Source organism: Dromiciops gliroides, chromosome 1, assembly GCF_019393635.1.
Source record: "Dromiciops gliroides isolate mDroGli1 chromosome 1, mDroGli1.pri, whole genome shotgun sequence".
NCBI classification, from domain to species: Eukaryota; Metazoa; Chordata; class Mammalia; order Microbiotheria; family Microbiotheriidae; genus Dromiciops; species Dromiciops gliroides.
In genome coordinates this window covers 589,482,918-589,501,965 of record NC_057861.1, presented here as the reverse complement: position 1 = coordinate 589,501,965, position 19,048 = coordinate 589,482,918, and the positions used below count along the sequence as shown (strand labels likewise).

Genomic DNA, 19,048 nt, shown 5'->3' with positions numbered 1-19,048 from the left:
GATGAACCATAAGCTAGAAATGTCATTGCTCCCACGGAAAACCACAAACTACAGAGCTGAATCCAGGAAGCTAGATGGGCAAGGACTCAGTATTTGTTTTAATGATGCAACGAATTGTTTCCCTTTAGGATGGCCTGGAACCATATCTCATTACCTACTCAGTTCCTTAGGGCTCCAATTGAGATGCTACATAAGCCTGTCCATTTCCTTTTTGAGAGTGTTTTGCCTCAGCAGACACATATCTTTCATGGTGTTTGGTCCATCTTCTCATCTTTCTGATTGCTTAGAAAAGGGGAGGGAGCATCTTAACCTAGGGTCAATGAATTAATTTTTTTAATTTTATTTTTAATTTATGGAATAAAATAAGCATTTCCACAACAGCACAATAAAAAAGACAATTGCATATAAAACTATAAATCTACTATGTACAACTTGCAGTTCCTTTTAAATATGCAACAAAATTATCATGTAAATTTTTTCTCCCCTCCCCCTACCCTAGAGATGGCTATTTATAACTATTTCATTTTAAGTGTTTTCCTTTGTAACACTATATATTGTTTTGTGAATTTAAAAACATTTTGAGGAGTCCATAAGCTCCACTAGCCTCCAAAAGTAGTCCTTGATAACAACAAACAACAACAACAATCACAATCACAACAATAATAGCTAGCATTTATATAGAGCATTAATTTTTTTCAAAGTGCTTTATGTTATTTTATTTGATCTTCTAATAACTATGAGAAGTAGGTACAACTATTATCTCCATTTTCCAGATGAGGAAACTGAGGCATAGAGGTTATGTAACTTGCCCAGGAGCACAAAGCTAGTAGGTATCTAAGGCAGTATTAAAACTCTTTGACTCCATTAAAACTTTCTGACTCTAAGCCCACTACTCTAGGCACCAAGACCTTTAGTTTCCTTGGATCCAAGACATACCAAAAAAAAAAAAAGAATTCCTTTGTTGTTTTTTAGCTATAACCAATTCTTCATGACCCCATTTGGCTTTCCTTTGACAAAGGTACTAGAGTGATGTGACATTTCCTTCTCCTAATGATTTTATAAACATGGAAACTGAGGCAAACAGGGTTATGTGACTTGTCCAGGGTCACACAGCTATTAAGTGTCTAAGGATGAATTTGAACTCAGGAAGTTGAGTCTTTCTGACTCCAGGAACAGCAATCTTTCTGCCATACCATCTGGTTTCCCTAAGAAACCTTACTTAGAGTAAAGCAGTAATCCATTCACAACTTCCCACACCCAGCTTCTCTGCCTCACTTCCTGTCATCCCTGCTTCCCTGATTTTATGGAATTATGAGGGGAGGAATCAGCACAAAGGACCAGGGTGAAGGTCCACACCCACTTACTTCTAGAACAAATGTGATGGCCATGGAAATGTTTCTAGAAGACTTTGCACATAGGAGGAATAAAATCTTACTGATTGTTAGATTGATCTTCTTGTCTAAAGAAGGGCCCAGATTAGTAGACTGACTTTTGGCTACAAAATTATCATCCTGTTGTCCATCTGTCTGCCTTTTTGGTAAACAATGTGTTAAGGCAGCAAGCAATAAATATCATGCTCAGTTGGTTGGTGGGGGGAGGGGGGTACTAATTTTCCAATAAATTACTCCCAAACAGAGCAGAAACCTTTTCTTGACAAACACCATATTTGAGGTGTGAATAGAACTGAACAATTTTAGTCTACAGGTTAAAAAATCTATTCATTATTTAGACTACTGGAGATTTGTTTTTTCTATTCCTCTTCTCTGTTGTTGTTTTCTGGAAGAAGCTTAATGAGCTAAAAAGACCTTGGGCAAATTTAAGGTTAACTCTACTCTATATATCTCCCACATGCTAACAACCCACTCAAATTCAAAATAATCAGTTGTTTGATTAAATTCAATTACTCCATCACTTCAAAAAGAAAAAACAAACAAACCTGGTTCATATAGATATTGCTTTTATACAGAATACTTAGTGAATCCCATCTCTTTCATTGCTATCCATGACTTGAAAACCATCCTCTACTGCCTCCATTGCTCATATCTCACCTCTGGTATTCACTAATTGTGTGACTTTCAACAAGATATGTAACCTCTCTCTGGATTTCAGTGCCCTCATGTATAAATGAGGGGGTTGAACTTGATGGTCTTTGAGATCCCCTCAAGCTCTATGATCAAAATGTAGTTTAGGAAAGAGTAAGGATATATTCAGACTTTGGCACTGAATTATTGAAGTTAAAAAAAAATAATTCTAACCCAGTTTATTTAATCAACATTTTGGAGGAAGACACATTCAAATGAGACTAACCTAATGCCAGACATTTTGAATAAAAATGGAAAAAAATTAACTATATAGATGTGGAGAATTTTTTTATGTCAAGTTAACATAAATCATATATCATAAGATGTTCGTGCTTCCAAGGCAGAGACCTGAAAGAACTCTTACCTTAACGTTGGAAAGAACTCTACCTTAATGTTTGGAAACATTCGGCGTTAACTAATTTTTTATTTTTAGCTTTCATAGAGATGTCTGAGATTAGGTAGACACAACCTCAGTGTTTACATTCAATGAACTGGTTATCTGTTTAGTCATTTCATCTAAGCAGCTTTTGTCGCTACCCTCTATGGTTTCTTCTGTCTCTGCTAGATGAATTGATTTAAATTTCCTCTTTCTAATTCTCATTCTTTTCTTTTCAATTTGGTATAAGAATCAGAATGAATTAGTGATTTGATTATGTAGAGGCAATCTCCTCCATTTCAACTACCTGGAAACAACAAAGGATTATCTTTTTTTTTTTTTTTAACATTTTTCTGTGTTCCTTAAACATTTTTTTAAAAAGGTCTGGGCCAGTGATGTCATCTATTTTCCCCAAGATTCAGAGTCCCTTGAACAACATTATCAGGATTTTCTTTTGGAGGGGAGGGAATAGACTTTAATTTCATTATCGAGTCAGCAGGGAACAAGTACCTAAAACCTTTAATTCCTCTACCCAGTCTCTGGGAAAGAAAATTCCCATTTCCTGCGGTTTTTTTCTCATGAAAACTTACAAAATCCTTTAAATAGCAAATTACTATTATGTACTAGCTACCTCACCACATTCATGCTAACACCTGCTGAGTATCTGTATGCAACCATATAATCATGGCTGTTTTGCTTACCTAGAAAAATTGATTATAAACATTTAGTGCACAGATAAAATACAACAAATAATCCTGACTACTGTTAAGCTCCAAATTACATCTCCAATATTTGTATTAGTACCAATAAGTGCATGAATACACCAAAGTTAAGTACAACAAAGATATTGTTTCAATCTAGAACAAGTGCTCATTTCTGCCTTTTTATGTCACTTGAGATCTTTCCATATTTTTAGAGGAGAGGGAAAGGTAGAAACAGTGGGGAATAATGTCAAGGGAAATTGAATATGGTAAATCTATCTTTTTTTAAGGACAATGAGGGTTAAGTGACTTGTCCAGGGTCACACAACTAGCAAGTGTCAAGTGTCTGAGGCCTGATTTGAACTCAGGTCCTCCTGAATCCAGGGCAGGTGCTTTATCTACTGTGCCACCTAGCTACCCCTTAATATGGTAAATCTGGAGTAGAAAACAATGTATGCTGAGGTGTCTACAATCTCAGAAAACAAGGTACAATCCACCAGTGGTTTGAATGAGACTCATTAATGTTGACTTGTGTAGGAAAAAACTTAAGAAGAACAAAATGGCTATCTTTAAAGATTTGAAGGACTGAAATGTGGAAGAGGAATGAGATGTATTCTGTGTGGATACTTTGAGCAGAACTAGGACCAATAGGCAGACCTTGAGTTGAAATTCTGTCTGTCATTTATTTGCCAGTTACCTTGAACAAGTCACTTAATTTCTCTAGATCTCAGTTTCCTTATCTATAAAGTGGAGGGATAGGATTAGGTCTCTTTCAGCTCTAAATTGTTGATTCTAGGAAGGAACAATATAAGGAACAACTTTCTAACAACTGCTGCTGTTTTGAAATGGAACGGACTGTCTTGTGAGATGAATCCTCCATCACTTAGGGTCTTCAAATAGAGGCTTGATGTTTTAGGTGAGATGTTATATGAGATGATCTCTCTGGTTTCTTCCAAATAAAAAATATTTTTTTATTTCTTTTCTGGTATAGACCTATGATTTCATCAATGTGAGACATTCACTTTACTAATGTATATAAGTAACTGATTTTCATTAAACTTAAAAATCTTATGAATATGTCTTAGGAAACTAAGAAGTTAAGTGATTTACTCATGGTCACATAGCTAGTATGTGTCAAAGGCAGGTCTGGGAACACAGTCTTTCAGGGCAGGTAAGTGTCACAGTAGATAGAGCATTGGCTTTGGAATGAAGTTAAAATCTTGTCTCGGACACTTACTAGCTGTGTCTTTTAACTTATATCTGCTTCAGTCTATTCTGTAAAATGGGAAAATAATTAGATCTTTTTTCCAAGGTTGTTCTGAAAATCAAATAATGGAAAAGTGTTTTGCTAACCTTAAAACACTATAGAAATGTATTTTTTTTATTATTACTATTATTGATGTTATCGTTATTATATACACACGCATACATATAGAGAGAATTTTCCCACCTTTTAAAGGTGAGCTGAAAATTGCTGATTTGGGAAGAGGGGGTTTAAAAAGTCAGAACTAGAGCTCTGAACTTCGAGTCTTGTAACCTAAATTTGCATCCCAACTCTTCCTCATGAATCAGTGTGGTACAGTGGAAAGGAGCACTAAATTTAGTCACGAGACCCTGGTTCAAATCTTGCCTCTGACACTTACTATCTTTGTGGACTTGGACAAGTCACTTTCCTTCTGTGGATATTTTTTCTATTCTCTTTAATAAGATGGGTAGGGAAGACTAGATAACTTCTAAAGATTGCTTTGGATCTGTAATTCTCTGAGAGCTGAGACAGTCACAGAAAAAAAAATTCCAAGTTTTCTCAGTTCTTTAATCTTTTTTTATAGCCACTTAAATGTCAAATCATCATTTCTGCCCTCTTCTCTTTCCTCCCCACCCCAATTATGGTCTCTTTTTTTAACCTTTCATGTGCTGTTTCCCTATTTCCAAATGCTGCTTGGCATTTTAAAGCCCACTCTTACTTTTGTAATTTCACAGAATCATTTTCCAGATTTCTCTTTTCCCTTTTTTGTAAACAGTGTGCATGGCTCCTCAGAGTATTTGAACAATATTATTCAAAGGTCTTGTTTCTCCAGATTCTCATTCTCTCTTTCCTTAGAGATAGTCCTTGTAGCAACTTTCCATTACCTTCAGAAATCTGAATAACACAAAGTGTGCTCTAGCCATATTTATTATTTTCTCCCTCCTGATAGCCTTGCATTCTTTATGATTCCATGTGTGCTTTTATCCTTTTTTGGATTTCAAGTTCATTTTTCCTTGCATTACCATTTCCCTACATACTACTTTCTGAATCACTCATGCCCCTCAATGCTTCCCCCTTCCACCAGGGATCACAGTTGCCATTAATCACTTAATTCAAATGTTTTTGAAAAGTCTGTTTTCATTTACTTTTTTCTCAGATCTCAAAACTTCATTTTTTTTACAATTTCTCACTTTTCCCTCAAAAATGTCAATGTCTTCACCCTTTCATATGTGTTGTTCAGGTTTCTTGACCTTCTATTAACCATGCCTTTCCATGACTGACTCTTTTTCCTTTGCTATAGCACACATGATAATTTTTTTCGAATCCATTTTGGGCTTTTTTCAATTTCCTGTGGTGTTTGTTTTTACATCCTCTCTCCTATCTTTTGTTGTTTTTTTTTTCCCCAACAGGGCTTTGAATAAATAAAAACAATAGCAATAGCTAGTATTTCTAGAATTCTTCAAAGGTTTCAAAGCCTTTTTACATATGTTATCTCTTTTGATCCTCCCAACCACCCTGTGAGTTGGGTGCTATTATTATCTCATTTTTCAGATGAAGTAATTGAGGTTGAAAGAGGTTAAATCATTTCTCACACAATATGAGACAGGACTCAAATTCAAGTCTTCCTATCTCCAAGTCTAGTGCTATACCTACCATATTACCTAGTTGCTTGAATAATTACAATATATGTGGGCCTTGGTACTCTATTTTTCTTCTAATCACTTCTTGAACAAAAATAGCTTAAGTACAATGGCTTAAATGGTGAGGCAGAAACAACTCCTCTGTGTAATTCTGCATAATAGTGCTCAGCTTCTCAGAGTTCAGAGTAATCAGGATTTAGAAGACTGAGGTATAAAATGAACTCTTGAAAACAATTTCAAATACAATTTGCAATAAAGCTTTTTTTTAATGGGGAGGGGGATTAGATTTTGAGCTAGAAAGGATCTTAGAGGACATCTAGTCCTACACTTTTCTAAATGAGCAAACCAAGTCCCAGAGAAATAGTCTGAGTTGCCTAAGATCACGCAAGATGTTGGAGCAGGATTTTAATAGAGACAGATTCTCTGTCCCTAAATCCAGCATTCTTTCCTCTAGACCACACTGTGCAAATCAGTTTCTGGCAAATAAAAACCTCACTGACCATGGTGATTTTTTTAATTGAAAGCTGCAAAGCATAAGGGCAAAAAGACTTTTTTAAAAAAAGATATTTATTTTTTATGCTTCCAAAAATAAGCATTAAAATGATTTTTTTTTCTCTCTGAGAGAGAGCATGAAGTGCAGTCCCCTGAGGCACCAGAGATTCAGCTATGTGACTCAGACCACTTGATCATTTCAAACCAGGCAGAATTAAAAGCCATTCCATCTGAAATAGACATCTTTCCCAAGAAAATGAAGAAAGGACCCCCTACAGCTTCTCCATTAGGATACCTTCAGTGAAGTAGAACTCAGCCTGTTTTCTGTTGAACCTCTCATCATGTACCTCAAAATATTGCATACCTTCAGAAAAACTGTATAAAGATTTTCTGGGTAACTGTGCTAATTTCTACTCTTGTTTTCCAGTCAGACAACAAGCATTTTGAAGCACTTACTATATATATATATACACACACGTATGGCAGAGACTGTAACATTGCCTTAACAAACTTTACTCCAGACTTATTTTCCATGAGCCCTCCTAATATATAAACTCTCTAGACCACATGCTCTTAATAAGTGCCTATTATATGGTAGTCAATGGTCAATGTACTAGGCATTTTAGAAATGTTATCTCAGTTGATTGTCACAAACTTGGAGGTAGGTGCTTTAAAGGTCTCCATTTCACAGTTGAGGAACCTGAGGTATACAGAAGTTAACTGATTTGCCCAGCATCACACAGATAGCAAGTGCCTAGGGCTAGGGCTGAACTCATATTGTCCTGACTCCAGGCCCAGAACCTTATAGTATGAAAGATTTTGACCTGGGAGTCAAGAGATCTGGGTTCCAGACCTGGCTTTTCCAATTAATTATTTGACTTTGGGCAAGTCAGGGACCCTCTGTAAGGATAAATTCCATCATAGGATCCCAGATTTAGCACTGGAAGAAACCACAGGGGCAGAGTAGTCTAAACCTCTCATTTTGAAGATGAAGAAATTAAAGTCAAGGGTAATTTAATTACTTGCCCAAAGTCAAACAGTAAGTATAAAAGGCAGAATTTAAACCCAAATCATCTGACTTCAGGGACACAACTCTCTCTACTACACCATACTTCCTGCCTTCTTCAAGAGATTAGATAACTGATAAGGTCATTCCCTGATCTAAAGTTCTATCACTGAACATTATGCTAAATATTGGGGGAGGGGGGGCAACATAATTCTCACCAGTGAGGATGTAAATAAGTAAATGGAAATAAATAAAAGTTCATTTCTTAGTAATTAAGTTAATTTAAGAAGATATAATATTAATTACTGAGGAAGAGGTAGTTAGAAAAGGCTTAAGATAGCACTTAAACTGAATCCTGAAAGAAGATAATGATTCCAATAAGAGGTAATGAAGACAGAGAATATTCCAAATATAGTAGACAGTTCTGATTAACATAGTAGACAGTTCCCTAATACCTCTTCCTCCTCTGGGCAGAGCTTCACATGGCCCCACCCCATCCATGGCTATGATTCCTCTGCAGCCTGAGTGGGAGCTCAATACCATCATGGGGTCCTGTTCCCCCTGCTCTTCTAGAGAGTCAAATTTGCTTAATGTAAAATATACATAAAGCAAAAACTGGCTAAAGGAAGTGGGATGAGAGATGGAATGTCAATTTATTTCAGGGAACAGTTAGTTTTCCAGTTTGGCTGGAATGTAGACTACATGAAAGCAGTGATATAAAATAAGCCTGGAAATGTCGTTTGGAGCCAGACTGTGAAGGGCCTCCAACACCAGTCTAATGGGCTTCTATGCTATATTAGAAATAATAGAGGGAAAGGAGCAAGGGAATGACATTATCAGCTCTGTTCCATGGAAAGATCAATTGAACAGTGTGGTGGATAGATTGAAGAATCAGTCATTAAACATTAACTAAGGGGGAAGTTAGGTGGCACAGTGGATAAAGCACTGGTCCTAGATTTAGGAGGACCTGAGTTCAAATTAGTTCTCAGACACTTGACACTTACTAGCTCTGTGACCCTGGGCAAGTCATTTAACCCTTATTGCTCCAGCAAAAAAAAAAAAATTACTAAATACCTACTATGTGCCAAGTGCAGTGATAAGCACTGAAAGTGAATTTATGGTTTTACCTATGAACATAAAGGCTCCCCAATGGGCTTCTCAGGAGCAAAGATTATGTATTCTTCATTTACATATGCCTTGGATATGCTTTTCTATCTATAAATTGCTTCACGTGAGAGAATATTAGTTCCTTGAAGGCAGGGTCTGTTTCATTTGTCTTAGTATCCTGTTAGTACAGTGAATGCTTAGTAAGGGTAGGCACATAAAAATGCCTATTGATAGATTCATTTGTTCATTCATTTATAGCCTACAGATTATTCTGCATAGAACTGACCATGTGATGCTTAATTGTCATCAACTTAATTTGATAAAGAATTGCATTAGGTTGACCTTTGTGTACGGAATATAGAACGAGGAAATAGACTGGGTTTCAAAGGCAAAGATTAAAATATTCCTTGCCCCCATGGAGATTACATTCTACTTAAGCAAGATACTCAAATGTGTGTGTGTGTGTGTGTGTGTGTGTGTGTGTGTGTTTTAATCCTGTTATTGCAGGTATATGCCTAGATTAGATTTTCTTCTCTTCAGGAGGAAGATCTTTCCCAAGTCTCACCTTCTCCCCCATCTAGAGAATTTGTTTTTTATGTGGTTTAGAATTCAAGGAAATCTTTCAGCAGTGAGAAAGCCCCCAGGTGTGCTAGGTGATACTTCCAAGGCATCAGAACAGAGTTAAATATGTCCTGACCTAAATTGTAGCCTAAGTGTTGTCCAGCTCCAGTAATGGAACTTGACAGTCTTGTGTAAATTCAGCAATCCGAATGGTTCACACCCTGTCATGGATTTCTAATGTAGAAATGTGTCCTCTAGAGGACTCATTCTTCAAAGATTAGCCATTTCTCTGAGACATACTCCTTCACCCATGATTGTAAGGTCACTCTTTTAAAAGGGAGCATAAGAGAGGTATGGGTAACTTTCCTACCTAAGGAATAAATATAGGGAACTTCTAGAGCAGAGTGCTCTGAACTTGGGGTCCATGAGTAGATTTCAGAAAGTCTATAAATTTGGATGAGAAAAATAAATCTTCATTTTCACTGTGATTAATTTCCTTTATAATCCTTTGTATTTTATTTTATGCATTTTAAGAAATTATTCTGAGAAGAGCTACAAAGACCTTAGCAAACTGCAATAGGAGCTCATAATACATGCAAAAAAGGTAAGAACTCTTGTACTAAACCAAGGAAGTCCATTTTTCAATACAAATGACAAAGCAGAATTTTTTTCAAAAAACCTACCTTACCTGCCATCTCCCCACCCTAAAAGAATTTGAAAGGGGAAAAGATACAAACAAAATAAAATCATCACAAAGAAAGAATACGCAGAAAGAATGAGAACATACAGAATAAGACATATTTTGGGGGCACAACCAATGTAGGAGATGTTTTGTTTTTTTAATCTGACTATATTATAAGGCTTTTGTTTTGTTTTGTTTGGGGGATGTGGTGGTGAAAGCAGGAGCAAATAAATATTTGTTAATTAAAATATAAATTAATTTTAAGAGAATAAAGGATGAAGGGAAAGAACAAGAAACATGGAGTAAAGAGACTAACCCTGTTTCCATTTAAAGCAATAAAATAAAATGGAGTTTGAAGATATGGAGAAATTGGCTGTTGTTAAGGAGTAGGAGGCTCTCATGTCATAAAGATGAGAGTTTGTGGCAGAATAGAGTGGAACTAGAGCCAGGAGTAGTGTGGGGAGCAGGAAAGGGTATAGAGAGTGAAGGCACCATGCTGCTGGTTGGAGCTGGTCCCTGGAGGAATTTGCAAAGTAGGTCAATCAAGCCAGGCCCTGGAATGAATGGGCAGGGCTTCTATGAATGAGCAGAGGGATATTACTCCTGTCCAGGAGCAGGTAAGTTATTCCTACTAAAGGTAGGAGATATGAAGCAAATGGACCAGGATAAAGAAGCTATGGAAATCACGAGAGAGAGAGAGAGAGAGAGAGAGAGAGAGAGAGAGAGAGAGAGAGAGATGACCTGACCTGAATATTCAATTGAAATAGTGTTTACTAAGCACCTACTTAGTGCTTAGTATTGTGTGGGGGAAGCAAAGTTCCATGGGGTCTTTCCATCTGCCCCTATTTATTCTCTTCCCCTATTAGAATGTGTGCTTCTTGAAGGCAGGGACTGTCTTCCTTTTCTAGCTTTATCTCCAGCACTTAAAATAGGTTTTTGTTCATAGAAAGTATTTAATAATTTATTTTTCATCCAATCATAAATTAAAATATAACTAAGGCAAAGGCCAAGTAGAAAATGAAGTGTGATATCAAAGGATCACAATGAATTCCTCATTTCACAAAGGAAGAAACAAGCCCAGAGAATGTATGTAACTTGACCAAGGTCACACAAATGAGTAACTGAATCAGAATTTTAACTTGAATCTTCCAAGTTCACATTCAAGAGAAGTTAAGCACTTTTTTTTTTAAAAAACTAAACACAATAGTTTAAATATTACCCTTTCTGAAGACTGTAGAAACAAATGAAGGGGCTATGGAAGGAAAGATTGCATGAGAAAGGTCTTATTCATAAAGTGAAGAAATCTTATGCCGCTCATTTATGTGTATTTGGCTGAGGAAAATAAATTTATTTTCTCTTCCTATTAAAATAAAAGATTAAGAAGGTTCCAAGTACATCTACTAAGTGAAATAAATATTCTGGCATTTGGGGGAAACTGCACTAATTCACCAAGGCCAGCTATGTACATAGGCAAATTACCTACAAAGTGGGATTTGGGAGTGCTAGGAATATCTTTGCTGACAAAGATTTATCTCCGATAACCTATTATAACATCTAAAAGTTCCACCATCAGAGCTGGCCTTTGGGATAAGGCCTTGTTCTATGTTAAAATGCCAGTGAGGACAAGGAAGAAGGGTGAACTATTAAGCAATAATCACACTGAGAAAAGGGAGCTAGTAAAGGATCAAAGAGAAAGCAATTTATTACATATTTGTGTATGTATGTATATACATATATACACACACATACATACATATATATACATATACATACATATATACGTATATATATATATATACGTATATATATGTATATATATATATGTATATATATGTATGTATATGTATGTGTGTATTCCTCCCTCCCCCTTAGGGCTGGAACTGGAAAGTTAAACTACAGTAAAATGTCAAAGTCTTCACATGTGCACAACCACTGGATCTTTATGATTTCTTATCTTTTCCGTTGGCCATGCCACTAAACTCTTTTATATGAATCATCTCTTCCAATTGCATTATGATTTTCAGGAAATCAGGAACAGGTTCTTTTTGTTTCTGTTAATATCCCTAATACTTGATAAATTGCAATCACTTAATAAATTTTTTTTATTCATTCATTCAATCTGTTCATTCACTTCTTCATATGTTCATTCATCCATTTCTCCAAGTCCTTTTCTACCCTACCCTTGTAAAGCTCTGGTGAGTCTCAGGCTAGATCCTCACTTATGGTACTAGATCAGAAAAAAAATCTAACCTCAAAATATACAAGGGTGGGATAGATGACTATTAATCACTTTATGTTTCCAGTCAGACTGTAATCCTTCTGAAAATGGAGTGGTTGAGCAATTGGAGACAATCCATAGGAATTAACAGAATTAATTGTCAAGGGTGTTTGGGTAAAAATAAATAAAAATAATTTAGAGTAAAAAGTTCATAGCCATTGGGCAGGAGACATCTGTCAGTAGACAACAAGCATCAACATCATAAAAAGGGCAAAATCAGTGACTGCCCTCAAGGATCTCCAACCCTAGTAGACACATGCAAGATAAATAACAGAGTAGGCAGAAGGTAATCTCAGAGAGAGGAACTTTGGGAGGGGGGAGTCTGGACTGGAAAATATGGGATTTGAGTTTAGTCATGAAGGAAGCCAGGGAAGCAAAGACATAGGGTGAAAATTTAGTATAAAGATTAGTAAAAAGATCCTATTCAAGGGGAATGGGTTAATAAAATATCCAAAGGATAAGTCATTTTTATCTCCATGACATCTCTCATATCAGTCCCCTTTTCTCTCCTCACATAGTCACAACTATACTTTGTAACTATTGGAATGATGCCACCTGCTGGAGACTTACTGTAGCAAAACTCTACCTTGAGGAGAAGGCATCTGAAGGCAAGACATGCAGCTCTTTGGCGTCAGGAAGTGACGTTTGCTTGTGGGAGGAAGAGGGGGAGAGGTGGACTCTCTAGCTCTCTTCCCTGAGGACTCTGGTGGAAAGGGAGCTAGAAATGTGCTCTCCCTTTAATAGATAGATAAATCTAGGCCTTTCTCTCTCTCTTTACCAAATTCTTATTCTCCTTAATAAATGCTTAAAAGTCTAACTCTTGGGGCAACTAGGTGGCGCAGTGGATAGAGCACTGGCCCTGGAGTCAGGAGGACCTGAGTTCAAATCTGGCCTCAGACACTTAACACTTACTAGCTGTGTGACCCTGGGCAAGTCACTTAACCCCAATTGCCTCACTAAAAAAAAAAAAAAAAAAAAAAAAGTCTAACTGTTGCTAAAGCTTATAATTATTTATTGGAGACCATTCATTAGATATTTTAGACAGGATAGCTAGAATTTTAGGACCTCATCACCTCTCAGCTGGACTAATACAAGGATCTTCTAATTGAACTCCACACTTCAAGTCTCCCTTTATTCCAAACTAGCTTTCATATTCCTGTTCAATAAAATCTAATGGCTCCCCATTACCTCAAGGGTGAAATCAGCTCCTCTATTTGACATTTAAAGCTCCTTACAACCTATACCCTTCCTATCTCTACAATCTGCCTATCCCTTTGATATTTCCTTTCATGGGTTCTGAATAAATCTTAGATGTACCTAGTTATTTACATATTACCTACCCAATTATCTTGTGGGATCTTTCAGGTCAGAGACTGTTTTTGTCTTTCTTGGTATCCTCAATACTTGGCAGAACACTTGGAGTATAGTTAAGTGCTAAATAAATAAATGTCTGTTAACTGACATTGTTCCCCACACACACACTTCATGTAGCATAAAATATTCTACAATGATCATATTAACTATGATTTAAAATGGGGATGAAAGATTTAGCTTCCCTCTAGTCACTTACCCAAACCAGAGAATAAATTTGACTAAAGTTTCAAAGTCACAGAAATGTCCAGGTATGCTGGCCATTTCTTATCTCTTTGCCTTTTTGCTGGTTATTCCCCATGCCTGGATTGTTCTTCCTGCTCATCTCTACCTCTTAGAATCTTCATTATCTTTCAAGTCTCAGTTGAAGTTCCAGCTTCAACTAGAGATCTTTCCCAATCTCCCTAGCTGCTAGTGCCTCTCCCTCTAAGGTAACCTTGTATCTATTTTAAATATATCTTGCAAATAAAGACCTACACTTATATGTGTTGTTGCCTCCATTAAAATGTAAGCTTCTTGGGGCAGCTAGGTGGCGCAATGGATAAAGTACCAGCCCTGGATTCAGGGGGACCTGAGTTCAAATCCAGCCTTAGATACTTGACACTTACTAGTGACCCGGGACAAGTAACTTAACCCTCATTGCCCTGCCCCTCCCCCCCCCCAAATGTAAGCTTCTTGAGAGCAAGGACTATTTTTTTTTCTTTTTTCATAGTATTTCTAGGAAGCAGCACCCTGCCTGAAACATAGTAAGTATTTAACAAATGTGCAGGGCTCCCAAGCACCATTTGCTGCTGTGTTTTGGAAGAAAGAAACAATCTACTTTTCCTAGTTTTTAAATGAATCTATATAGGAACCATTAAATGTAGACCTGGGTCAATAATCTTGTTAATTTGGGGGCAGCTAGGTGGAGCAGTGGATAAAGCACTGGCCCTGGATTCAGGAGGATCTGAGTTCAAATCCAGCACTTGACACTTACTAGCTGTGTGACCCTGGGCAAATCACTTAACCCTCATTGCCCCATCCAAAAAAAATAATAATCTTGCTAATTCATGCTACTGAAACTTAAAAAAAAAAATAGATGTTTCAGGGCATAGGAATGGTAGCCATGGTGTATTTGGAAAATGCTCTATTTCCTATGCTTCATTTACATTTCATTCATCAGAATATTCTTTGTCTAGCATTGTTTGGCTAAGGTACCTTTATGTAGCTTGGACTTTTGATGAAGAGATCATGTTTTGTTTGTTTTCGGCTAAACATAGCACAAGCATTTCTGTGAATTTGAAACTTTAATCAAATTTATTCTCTAGTCTGAATAAGTGACTGGGTGGAAGCCAAATCTTTTATCCACGGGTGTTCTTTATTTCATTCCTCATTTTAAATCATATTGATATGTTCATTGTGAAATATTTTATAGTACATATTATATTCATTTATGTATATATATATTTTTTTCTAAGACTTAGGTCTGCACATGATGCTTCATTGTGATATGGCAGTGACCCTGGGCTCTTGAGGGCTGTGTCAGTGGAGAACAGGCTCAAGCAGGCCTCATTAAGCTAGAAAGACTGAGTACTGGCTTGTTGATGGAATTTCTTTCTAAGATTAAAGAATTAGCTAAAGCTTGAAAGCCTAATCCCCAGTTTGACCACATAGTGATGATCCTCTCAGCCATAGTAACTCCTAAAGACTTTCTGCAAAAGTGGAGAGGGTGTATGAGTTTCATCACTAGATACAGATGGCATCTTTAGATAGGGAAATGCAGAAAATGTAAGATTCTGCTGTGTTTCTTTCTAAGTGTATGCACTTATGTAATAAATATGATGATACCCCTAGTAAGTACTTAATAAATTCTTGACTTAACCATTTTTTAAAAACATTTGATCCCCATAGAAAGTCAAATACAGAAATAAAGGCCTGGTTGCATACCAAAGCAAGCACAACAGTGCTCTTTGTAATAGCAAAAACATGGAAACAAAGAACGGGCTCATTGATTGGGGAATTGCTCACATAGCTGTGGTATACAAATAAATGGATGAAACATTATCCGGAACAAGAAAATGCAAAAATGAGGAATTCAGAGAAATAAGGGAAGATTTGTAAGAAGCAATGGAGAGTGAAAGAGATTCGAGGCAGGCAGCATATGGTATATCCAAATGTATATCATCCATATGGTAGGTCCATAGTGGTATGTCCCTGGTATGGTGCATAGAGTACTGGATCTAGAGACTGAAGTTGTTGTTGTCACTTTTCAGTCAAGTCTGATTCTCTGTGACTTCATTTTGGGATTTTCTTAGCAAAGAAACTGGAGTGGCTGTTTCCTTATCTAACTCATTTTACAGATGAAGAAACTGAGGCAAACAGGATTAAGTGACTTGCCCAGGGTCACCTAGCCAGCAAGTGTCTGAGGCCACATTTGAACTCAGGAAGGTGAAGCTTCCTGATTCTAAGCCCAGCGCTCTCTGGAGTGCATCACATAGCTGCCTTATAGACAGAGGACCTGGATTCAGATCTCACCTCTGATGTTTACCACCTCTGTTACCTGTCATTTAATATACCTAGGCCTCAGTTTCCCTTCTTTCCAAAGTGACGGGCTTAGATTAGATGGGTTCTAAGAATCCATTTTATCTCTGGATCTATGATCATTTGATCTTAAGCAGAATCAATGCAATATACACAATTATTCCGACAAGGTAAATTAAAAGCTTATTAAAAAGAAATAAGGGGAAGATAGGTGATGCAGTGGATAGAGCACCAGCACTGGAGGAGGACCTGAGTTCAAATCCAACCTCAGACACTTAACACTTACTAGCTGTGTGACCCTGGGCAAGTCACTTAACCCCAATTGCCTCACACACACACACACACACACACACACACACACACACGCACACACGCACACACACACACGCACATACACATGGAAATCAGACTGTGTAGGTACAGGAGGACAAATAATGGAGCATCCCTCATAGCAGAGAGGTGGTAGGTTACTAATATAAAATTTTAAGTATAGAATTGTTTGCACTTTATCAGATGTTTTGCTGAATTGTTTTTCTTTGAGACAAGAGAAGGTTCAGTTTGGGGAAGAGAAGGGGCGTATGAAAAGACTATCATGCAAAGACAAAACGCATCAATAAAACATATGGTTTTAAAACATTTGATTCAGTCAAGTAAAAAAAAATGCATCTTTTAAAAAGTCTCCAAGATTCTTTGACAAATACAATGGGGATAACTGGTTAACAGGGATTGAATTTTATCAAATGAGTTATAAATCAGGGAGTCCTGTACTTGCTATTAAGCAAAATGTCCAGTAGAAAGTCCATGGGAAAAGTAGTTCCCTGTATGTGATAAGTCCTCTAGATGTTATTGTTTAGGAATAATATTATGACAATTGCTTCAAGCCCAGCACACAGTGCTTCCTAAATAAGATTTACATTCACTCTGAAGACTTTATCCTAATAATCCTTACAAAAAAAACAACAAAAAACAAGTGAGTGAAGAATGCCTATTGCCACTGAACTGGTACGTCAGTGTATGAACACACACATTATACATGTTTTTGTGTATATGCATATGTATATATCAAATAGTATAAGTAGACATGCATATATACACATGTAAATGTGCAAGCACATGAATGGCATGTCCACACAGGGTATGCAATGTGCATGTACTTGCATATGTGCATATGCATATAGCCACATGGTACATCTATCTCTGCATACACATGTACACATATATGCACACGTGTGTATATGTGTTTGTATTAAATATGGATGTGATGATAAAGACTGCAGATACACAGTCCCCTGGGTCCCACAATTGAATAGTAAGAAGAAAGCAGGATGAAATATATTTGAAAAATTGAGTAATGCTTTCAACAACCCCAGGCTTTTACATGGGGAAAAAACCTTTTTAAAAACAGCTCAATATTCTCTTGATGATGGTATATAGCTACAAATCAAAAATTACCACAATCTCCAAAGAATCAAAATTGCAGGTCACCCAGAGGTACTTGAGAAACATATGGTGGAGTACAAATAAGTTGCAGTATATTGCAATTTATGAACTGTGTATATTGGGGTAGCTAGGTGGCTCAGTGGATAAAGCACCAGCCCTGGATTCAGGAGGACCTGAGTTCAAATCAGGCCTCAGACACTTAACACTTACTAGCTGTGTGACCCTGGGTAAGTCGCATAACCCCAATTGCCTCACCAAAAAAAATAAGAAGAATAATTGATGAACTGTGTATAAGAAGCTATATTACCCAAGAGCTGGGACTGGATATAAAGGTGGGTTAGCCATATCAGAAAAGTGAGAGATAATGGAGGGAGATCCTAAGTGCTGAACTCATGCCCAAAGAATGTTTTAAAAAAAACAAAACTAAAGGAAGTTGTCTCAGAATGTTAAGTGGATACTCTCTGAAGGATTTATGGGAGGATAGAGATCAAAGTTGCACAGGACAAGAAGGTATGGATGGGTTACCAATGATATCAGTGAAGAGAAATTCACATTTGTGAGAATTGAGAACTGTTGAAATATAATGAAAATGCTTTTTCAGAGATAAGCATGAGGAGAAAAAAGGGCTTGCTATGTTGTAAAAGTTAGGATTAATACCTGACTAAATCGTTGCACTGGTACTCACTAGATCACTAGACCTAAAGGAAGGTCTCCATGTTACAGAAGTTCTTTAAGGATCATTTAAAGAAAGGACTAGGACAAGACTTGGACAGGCTGAAAAGTCCCAGTGCTCCCCTCCCTACCCCCCCCCCATTTTGCCCATTCTTCTAAAGGTAAGACACACAGAGTTCAAAAGAGAAGTACTATCTCAAGTTCCTACAGGAGAAAATGAAGATGTGTCTGTTTCTTAATCTTGTTGGAGCCCTTCTCATGTTCTAAGTCTTAGGCCAAGAACTTCAATCCATTGCTCAGTGTAGGATTTTAGCCAAGGAATATTTATTGTCTTACCACTATTGACAAAGCTAAGCAAGGTAAAAGACCAGCATTCAATTGTAGTGGTGTTGTCTATACCAGTAGACTCAAACTCAAATATAAAAGGGATCCCTTCTGCCTCCATATTGACTTTTTAAAACCACAAATTTATATTATCTTTATTGTATTGTAGTTTTATTTTGTTAAACATTTCCCAGTTGGACCTTAATCTGGATCTGATAGCTATTTGAGAGTTTTGCTGGCCTCATGCAGGGAGTAAAGTTAGACACGTCTGCTCTATACAAGAGCAAAGTGAAAATTTACCTCTTTGGGGGAGTTATATAGAAGGGGAGACATATATAATCTGGGGAAGACAATTCATAAGAGGTCAGTAAGAGGACAATTTCAGACATGGACTGTTAGTAAAAAATATGCTGCTTTGTTTTCCATTTCTTGAAAGAAGGGTATTTTTCATATTTATCCTTGTATCACTAGTATCTTGAGCAAAGGTTTGTTTGTTTTTTCAGTCTGGATCTGTGATTTTGCTGGTGTGGGGAATACCTCTAAGCATGAAA

At 36.9% G+C, this 19,048-nt stretch overlaps 1 protein-coding gene across 3 annotated transcripts in view; it reads right to left on the bottom strand.

Moving 5' to 3' along the window:
• The window catches only part of GRIN2A (glutamate ionotropic receptor NMDA type subunit 2A), a 518,589-nt gene that overhangs the window by 162,661 nt on the left and 336,880 nt on the right, over positions 1–19,048 (bottom strand). The gene's annotated exons all lie outside the window — the stretch shown is intronic.